This window comes from Silurus meridionalis, chromosome 10 (assembly GCF_014805685.1).
Source record: "Silurus meridionalis isolate SWU-2019-XX chromosome 10, ASM1480568v1, whole genome shotgun sequence".
In the NCBI taxonomy this organism is placed as follows: Eukaryota; Metazoa; Chordata; class Actinopteri; order Siluriformes; family Siluridae; genus Silurus; species Silurus meridionalis.
Window position 1 is genome coordinate 23,698,402 of NC_060893.1, and position 9,577 is coordinate 23,707,978.

At 40.9% G+C, this 9,577-nt stretch overlaps 1 long non-coding RNA gene and 1 other non-coding gene across 2 annotated transcripts; one reads left to right on the forward strand and one right to left on the reverse strand.

Moving 5' to 3' along the window:
* Positions 1 to 400: 400 nt before the first annotated feature.
* Positions 401 to 2,096, forward strand: LOC124392852. Its single transcript, XR_006927231.1, has 2 exons — positions 401 to 632; positions 1,785 to 2,096. It is a non-coding gene; the product is annotated as an uncharacterized LOC124392852 (long non-coding RNA).
* Positions 2,097 to 9,300: 7,204 nt separating this feature from the next.
* On the reverse strand, positions 9,301 to 9,372 carry trnae-uuc. The gene has a single exon. It is a non-coding gene; the product is annotated as a tRNA-Glu (tRNA).
* Between the last annotated feature and the right edge of the window lie 205 nt (positions 9,373 to 9,577).

The following is a 9,577-nucleotide window of genomic DNA, read 5'->3' on the forward strand; positions in this document are numbered from 1 at the left end:
TTCTTCTTAGCACCATTTAACTAGTTCAATGTAATTTGGTATTATTCTTTTGCTTTGAATGTGATTCATTGTATATTCTCATTTTTTGTATGTAATATTTATGTTGTATTTTAAACAATTTATGTCAATTTAGATGGAATGTATTACTGCACATGTCAAACTGTGTTTGTTTTTCTTTTCATAGGTTTGGAATGCAGATTTGCCCACAGTAGCAGAGAGGTCCTTTTGAAACACTACAGGTTTTGGCACTATCTAGGGCGATCCCAGCAGCATCCTTGCTTGTATACTGACTGCATCTGCACTTTTAAAACTTTAGGTGCATTTAAAACACTTTTGACAAGATGTAATTTTTCATGTGAGTTATGTGATTAAAGATGTTTGTCAGCCATCCCAGTTGTAATCCTTTGAGGAGGCATGACACAGTCACTTGTCCTTTTAAAGATTGTGAGTTGACAACCAATGTCCTTTCAACTTTTAGTAGCCACATATCTCGGAAGCATAAATCTGAAGGTTTTAACTTTTTCTGTGTCTTTCATGCTTCTGGTGTGCTGCTCAAAATAAACCTACAGCTCTCAAAAGTCTACCTTTGTTTATGAGGGGAAAAGTCTGGAAACTTTCTGAAGTCTTGCCTGGTAAGTGTGCTATCAGTCTGTTATAGGCATATTATCCTATACCTGAGGTACTATCCAGATCCTGTAAAGAGAAAACAGTTTTGTCTGGTGTCCGAAACTAATCTGATAACTGTTCTATAAGCCAAACGTCAGGGGAAAGAGTAGAATGGCGTAGGCAAAGTGTTGGCAAAAATGTATTTATTAAATAATCCTAGTTGAATACTTATCAGTAATGAGTCTGACACCACAAATTAAGTGTTACACTATATTGCCAAAAGTTTTCTTTTCTAACATTAAAATGCCTCTGTGTATAAGGCAAGGTTCAAAAGGAAATTATTGATTTATTCAGTGTGGAAGAACTTGACTGGTCTGCATGAAGCCAAGTCCTAATCTCATCTGAACACCTTTGATGTCACTGTAAATGTAGAGCTTGAGCCAAAAACTCAAACCAAACACCAATGACTTGTACATATGGGTAGTCATTTTATACACTTCCAAAGCTGTTGGAACATAATTCATGTATTTACAAATTGTATTTCCATCTCTGTTGCAACAGAGATGGAAATACAATTTGTAAATACATGAATTATGTTTTTATCTTTGTTGCCACAGTTTTGGAAGTGCCTTTTTCTGTTCTAATGAAGAGTGTGTCCCAATACTTTTGTCCATATAGTGTAAGTAGAAGTCATTAGTGTTTGGTGATTAGTTTTTGGCTCAATGTCTGCATATAAGTCCCACCAGAGATGTTCATCTGGGATTAAGCCATTGCTTTCTGCAGACCAGTCAAGTTCTTCCACACTGACTGAATCAGTAATTTCTTTTTTAAACCTTTTCATACACAGCAGCATTGCTATATTAGAATAGAAAAGGGTCCTGTCCAAACTGTTGCTATAAAATTAGATGCACACAATTCCATCGAATCTCATCATATGCTTAAACATTAAGATTTGTACTCATGGAAATTACTAAAGTAGTCAAACCTGTTCATTAGAAGGGGTGTCCCAATACTTTTGGCAACATGGTGTATATCCAAGCAAACACAATGGAAAATTGTGGCATGTGTGATTTTGAGTGACCTATCTTAAACAATATAAAAATCTCTTTGTGGTCCAGCAGAACTCTATCAATTAAAAATGGGTTTTGATTCTGTGTTTATGCTGATTTTTACTGCAGGACACAGACCCAGAAGACACTCACACAAAAGGGATGAAGAAGGGGGTCTTAACTGTCGTTGAAGATGACGTTGCCACCATCCATTCAAACCCAAATGTAAGGTGCCTGTCTGTAGTTTTAGAGGAGCAAGTTGTGCTGGATAATGTGCAAGACGTCCCTACAGCTGTTGCTCTCCTATTTGACTTGATTTATGCCATCAAAATCATTAGCTATCCTGAAGAACTAAAATACACTTTTGAAACTATTCAGAAAGTGTTTATTGGCCTTGACCACCAGTGCTCTGCAAGAGTCCAGTGATTCAAAACAAATTGGTAAAGTTGAAGTAGCGGCAGTTCAGATGGCTAATCAAAAGTGCAAGTACTGATTTGTTCCTGTTTGTTTAGTAGCTGTATTACAGTACAACATATGCCAAAGTCAGTTTTGAGTTTTAATGTAAGGTTTAATGACTTTCAAGTTTTGTTTATAACAGTTAATACTTCATTGCTCTAACGAATGTGTTGAAACTCTGCTTGTTTATTTTTGGAGCATTTTAAGATTATTCTGGCACTTTGAGAACAATTTATTTTACTCCAGCACTTTAAAGTCATTACAAGATTGCCTTTTTTGCCTTTTATTTTATTTCAATTTTATATATATTTTATTTTCAATTATTTATTATATTTTGATGACTAGATAAAAAACTATCTGAATCCAATTTTTGCAGTTCATGTTGACAGGGAATGTGTCGCTTGGCAAAATTGTAAAATAAACATTTTTCTCAAAAAAAATGTCTTTTTTTCATTGTGTTTAGAGTATAATTTGCAATATCTGTGTTTGATTATTAATGTGAAATTCCTGTGCCAAACAGGAATTTGTGAAAGAAGTTTGAATGAAACATTTAAAGCTGTAAATTAAAAGAAGAAAATTAAGTTGAACCAACTTAAAAAATTTAGTAAATTTGCTGCAAAGCTGAACTTACTGAACTTCAGGTTTTTTAAAGTTCACTCAACCCCCTTTTTAAATTTGAACAAACTCATGATGACTAGTTAGATGTACCTACTGAGGAAGGTTAGATGAACTTACTGAGGAAGGTATACCTAACTTAAGATAGCAGTTTCAATCCATTTTCTACAATGATTTGGCATAACTTTAACCATGGAAGTTGAGTAAACTCAAAATTGCTTTGCAGCAAATTTACTAAATTTTTTAAGTTAACTCAACTTTTTATTTTTTAGAGTGTAGACAGTGTAGCTAGACAGCATCAGATGGTGGTCTTTAGGATGGTTTTGAAGGTAAAGAAAAAGGTTGGATGGTGTGGAGATGGAGAAGGAGGAGGTGAGAGAAGCAACTAAGAGGATGAAGAGTGGAAAGTCAGTTGGATCAGATGACATACCTGTAGAAGCATGGAGATGTTTAAGAGAAATGGCAGTGAAGTTTTTAACGAGATTGTTTAACAAGATTTTGGAAGGTGAGAGAATGCCTATTATCAAGATGGCGCCGGTGAGGTCGGCTGCCGTCATGACTGCTCCGGCTACATTTTTTCTTTTTTTGTTTATTTTATACTTTTATTAAATTAGTTTTAGTTCCATTTACACAAGATGGACATCATTAGATATGAAAGAGACACTCATATCTATTGGTGTACAATGCACTCACCTTTCTCTGTTTTTAAACCCTGACCCATGCTGGCCGAGCGAGATCCTGAGGGAGAACAAAGGACGCGACCTGTACCGGCGTCCACGAGGGAAACGAGCAGGCGCCAGGAACAGGCTGAGGGCACGTGCACACCGTGCTCCCTTACCTAGTATACTGTTAGCCAACGTCCAGTCACTGGAGAACAAGCTCGATGACCTCAGGGCAAGGGTCATGTTCCAGAGGGACAGTCAGAACTGCAACCTTCTCTGCTTCACCGAGACATGGCTATACCCAGCGGTACCGGACCACGGCATCCAGCCGGCTGAGTTTTTCTCGGTCTACCGCATGGACAGAACATTGGAGTCGGGGAAGTCAAGAGGAGGTAGAGTGTGTCTGATGGTGAACAACCACTGGTGTGACAGCGCGAGCATCGTTCCTCTTTCACGCTCCTGTACACCAAATCTGGAACTACTGACCATCAAATGTCGGCCCTTTTATCTACCTCGGGTATTCAGTTCGGTCATAGTCAGTGCCGTTTATATTCCACCTCAAGCGGACATAGACACAGACACTGCAGTATGGGATTTGCACGAGACACTAACTCTTCACCAAACACAGCATCAGGACGCTGCGCTCATTGTGGTAGGAGATTTCAACAGTGCCAACCTCAAGCGCGCACTATCGAACTTTCATCAGCACATCACCTGCCCCACCAGGGGTGAAAGGACACTGGACCACTGCTACAAACTATTCAAGAACAGCTACAAGGCACAATCATGTCCACCGTTTGGGAAATCGGACCATGCCGCCATCTTCCCCATGCCTGTTTACAAACAAAGGCTGAAACAGGAAGCTCCGGTTCAGAGGGAGGTCACGTGCTGGACTGACCAATCGGTGGCCGCTCTGCAGGACACTTTGGATGATGCAGACTGGGACATGTTCCGGCGCAGCTCTGATGACGTCAACATGTTTACAGAAGCGGTTGTGGGATTCATTGGGAAACTAGCGGATGATACGGTCAAAAAACCACCATCAGAACGTTTCCCAACCAGAAGCTGTGGTTGGATAAAACCATCCGTGATGCTCTGAGATCCCGCTCTGCTGCCTACAACATGGGGCTCGCCACCGGGGACATGGATGAGTACAAGGTTGTGTCTTACAGTGTTTGCAGAGCGGTGAAGGATGCAAAACGCCACTACGGGAGGAAACTAGAGTCACAGTTCCAACATGGTGGCTCTAGTAGCCTGTGGCAGGGACTAAAAAAAATAACGGACTATAAAACACCATCTTCCAGAATGGTGAATGCGGACGCTTCTCTGGCAGACAAGCTAAACACCTTTTACGCTCATTTCGAAGCTGTAGCTAACCACGCTAGTGGCGCTAGCGGCACAACCAGTGTGCACGCCGAGAGACCCGGAGAAGTAAACACGTTCACCATCTCGGAGCATGACGTGAGGAGGGCATTTAAGAGAGTGAATACCAGGAAGGCAGCAGGACCAGATGGCATCACAGGTCGGGTTCTGAAAGCCTGCGCTGACCAGCTAGCACCGGTGTTCACTGAGATATTTAACCTCTCACTGGAACAGTCTGTTGTCCCCTCATGTTTCAAACAGTCCACCATTGTTCCTGTCCCGAAGAAACCCCAGCCCGCCTGCCTTAACGACTATCACCCTGTAGCTTTAACCTCAGTAGTGATGAAGTGCTTTGAAAGACTGGTCAGAGACTTCATTACTGCATCACTTCCAGACACACTGGACCCACTACAGTTCGCGTACCGTCAGAACCGTTCCACTGAGAACACCATTGCACATCTCCTCCACACTACAATGAGCAAATACAATGAGGGAATTATACAAAGATGCTGTTTGTGGACTACAGTTCAACATTCAACACTATAATTCCCTCCACACTCACCTCTAAGTTGGAGGTCCTGGGACTCAGCCTGCCGCGGTGCCAATTGATCTCTAACTTTCTGACAGACAGACCACAAGCCGTAAGGGTGGGAAAACACACTTCATCCACCCTCACCCGCACTGGAGCTCCCTAGGGTTGTGTTCTGAGCCCCCTGCTGTACTCACTGTACACATATGACTGTGTGCCCACTTCCAACTCCACAACCATCATCAAGTTTGCTGATGACACTGTTGTGGTCGGCCTGATCTCCAACAACGACGAGACGGCCTACCTACAGGAGGTTAAAAACCTGGAGAGATGGTGCCAGGAGAACAACCTTCTCCTGAACGTCAGCAAGACTAAGGAGTTGATCGTGGACTTCAGCACGAAGCAGGAGCGGTCATACCAACCGCTAAATATCCACGGGACCCCAGTGGAGAGACTGGACATTTTCCGGTACCTAGGTGTTCACATCACACAGGACCTGTCTTGGTCCTGTCACATCAACACCTTGGTGAAGAAGGCCCGGCAGCGTCTGTACCATCTGAGACGCTTAAGGGACTTTAAACTACCCTCTCAGGTGCTAAAGACTTTCTAAACCCACTTATTGAGAGCGTTCTGATGGGTAGCATCACTTCCTGGTTCGGGAACAGCAACATGCAGGACAGGCAAGCCCTCCAGAGGGTTGTGCGTTCAGCTGACTGTACCATCCACACCGAGCTTCCTAACCTGCAGGACATCTACAGCACGCGGTGCCGGACCAGAGCTAGGAAGATTGTGAAGGACCTCAGCCATCCCAACAATGGACTCTTTTCTTTGTTGCATTCAGGGAAATGCTTCCGCTCCCTGAAAGCGAACACAGATAGAATGAGGAGGAGCTTCTTACCGCAGGCCATTCGGAGTTTAAACCAGGAAACTAGGAAACCCAGGATCTAAAAAAAAACTGGCCCACTCTCTGCATTATCAGACCCTTTTTCCCTGCACATATCTTACTTTTTTTTTACCTTTTCGTGCTACGACACTTTAGACACTGGACTGTGCACTTTACATTTTATACTTTTGTACCACACCATTCTGCACACGGACACTTTACACCTTACCATACCACACACAGACACTTATGGACACTTTGCACCACACCATTCCGCACATGGACACTTATGGACACTTTGCACCACACCATACCGCACACGGACACTTTATGGACAATCAAAAACCATGCTTAAATTGTTAACTGTTGTTTACTGTTTAACTGCTCACTGCCATAAGCATTTTTTTTTATATATATATATATATATATATATATATATATATATATATATATATATATATATATATAATCTTTATATCTTTATATATTCTTATTTTTATATAGTTTTTATACTTTATTTATCTGCCTTCTTTTTCTTTGTTTCATTTTTTTCACCCCATTTTATTCCCTCATGCCGGACAGTCGTAAAAAGCATTTCACTGCATGCCGTACCCTGTATGTATGTGTATGTGACAAATAAAATTTGATTTGATTTGATTTGATTTGATTTGATTTGATTTGATTTGATTTGATTTGATTTGATGCCTGAGGAATGGAGAACGAGTGTGCTGGTACCGATCTTTAAGAATAAGGCAGATGTGCAGACCTGCAGTAACTACAGGGGAATTAAGTTGTTTAGTCGCACCATGAAGTTATGGGAAAGAGTAGTAAAAGCCAGGCTGAGAGAAGAGGTGTGAACAACAGTATGCTATGGAAGCCGAGGAAGAGCACCACAGATGCATTATTTGCTTTGAGAATGTTGATGGAGAAGTATAGAGGAGGTCAGAAGGAGTTGCAATGTGTGTTTGTGGATTTAGAGAAAGTGTACGACAGGGTCCTAAAAGAGGAGTTGTGGTATTGTACAAGGTGTGCAGTAGGAACAACAGACTGGTTCAAGGTGGAAATTAGACTGCATCAAGCATCAAGGCTTTGAGCCCTTTCCTGTTTGCAGTGGTGATGGACAGATTGATGGAAGAGGTCAGACAGGGGTCTCCATGGACTATGATGTTTCCGTGTGAAATCCAGCGAACGGCAAGATGCGACCTCACCGGCGGGGTGAGGTCACGACCAGGAAGCTATAAAATACGCATGCAGTGGAGCTGACGCTAGCTTCACTCCAGGGCATTTGCTATGCTGTGGAGTGCTCTTAAAGCGACGACTGAAGACCTACCTCTTCCTGAAATACTTACAGTACAGACCAAAATTTTGGACACACCTTCTCATTCAAAGAGTTTTCTTTATTTTCATGACTATGAAAATTGTAGATTCACACTGAAGGCATCAAAACTATGAATTAACACATGTGGAATTATATATGGAATTATATACATAACAAAAAAGTGTGAAACAACTGAAAAATGTCATATTCTAGGTTCTTCAAAGTAGCCACCTTTTGCTTTGATTACTGCTTTGCACACTCTTGGCATTCTCTTGATGAGCTTCAAGAGGTAGTCACCTGAAATGGTCTTCCAACAGTCTTGAAGGAGTTCCCCGAGAGATGCTTGGCACTTGTTGGCCCTTTTGCCTTCACTCTGCGGTTCAGCTCCCCTCTAAACCATCTCGATTGGGTTCAGGTCCGGTGACTGTGGAGGCCAGGTCATCTGGTGCAGCACCCCATCACTCTCCTTCTTGGTCAAATAGCCCTTGATGCCTTCAGTGTGACTCTACAATTTTCATAGTCATGAAAATAAAGAAAACTCTTTGAATGAGAAGGTGTGTCCAAACATTTGGTCTGTACTGTATATTAGCACTTCCAAGCTTGTAAAATTCAAGGGTTATATTTATATTAAGTTTGTAATTTTGCGTACCAGTGTAGATTTATTCATTACTAGAGACTCAAAGCACTTTTGTACGTCGCTCTGGATAAGGGCGTCTGCTAAATGCCGCAAATGTAAATGTAAATGAGTGCCACCAGGAAGGAGGAATAGAGGAAGACCAAGGAGGAGGTTTATGGATGTAGTGAGGAAAGACCTGCAAGTACTTGGTTTGAAAGAGGCAAATGTAGAGACAGGTGGGGGGAGTGGGGGTATGGAGACGGATGATCCGCTGTGGCGACCCCTAATAGAAGCAGCCGAGAGAAGAAAAAATTGAACAAAAACGAGGGAACAATGGAATGAAGCTCATCCAAGTCAGAAACTAAATAAAAATTAAAAAAATTAAAAAAAGGATTTTGATTTTAAAATTTCATTTTTATTTAGTTTCTGACTTAAATGAGCTTCTTTCCATTGTTCCTTCCATTTTTGTTCCACAATTATCATATTTGGTAAATTCACAGTTTTAAAGACTGTAATTGTTTTTTTTACTCAAAATGAAATGCAAATCATCCTATTTGCAGATGCTCGGAGTCTCAATAATTTGATTAGTAAAGAAAAAAAATGCAGAGATGTACGACTTTTCTATAGCTATTATTATAAAAGCTAATATTAATTACTATAATATTTATAATATTAGATATTTACTTAGTTGCTATGGACCATTTGAGTGTTTTTCAGATCGTAAAAGAAATTCTCAGAAATACTTGTTCAACCTCCACATGATGTAGTCACTTGTGCGCATCATAAAAGCAGTAATGAGTAATGATGATCATTGTAACCCAAACCATAATTTACATTAGGAAACACTGAAACTGTGCACCTTTATACTGACAACATGACTAAACATTTTAATGATCTTGTTTGTGAACAATGACTTGTCATTCCTTTAGAGAGATTAACTAAGGATTTGGTAAAAAGTACAGTCTTTTTCAAGAAATTCACTGTTTTATAGCCGTTTGTACTAATTGTTTTGAGAAATGCACTTACTGGTTTGCAAATCAATCTTTCTTTCGGCTTCTCCCATTAGTGGTCACACAGCGGACCATCCGCATGTTTGATTTGGCACATGTTTTTACGCTGGATGCCCTTCCTAATGCAACCCTCCCCATTTATCCAGGCTTGGGACCGGCACTAAGGCTTGTGCAACCCTAATGGCTGGGGTTGGTTCCCTGACCGGGGCTCGAACCTGGGCCGCAGCGTTGAAAGCGCCGCATCCTAACCACTAGACCACCAGGGAACCGTTTACTTTCTGGTTTGCAAATATTAAAAGTGTTCCAAGAAACTTAGAAAAACTGTAATTTATATTAATTGTGGTTTGGATGTGGCTACACTCGATCATAAATTAGACATGGTCATCATTAGATGCATTGCCTCTACAAATTTTAGATTCCAGACTCTTTTTGTTTTTATATATGATGCCCTGGAACTAAAAATCTGTCATG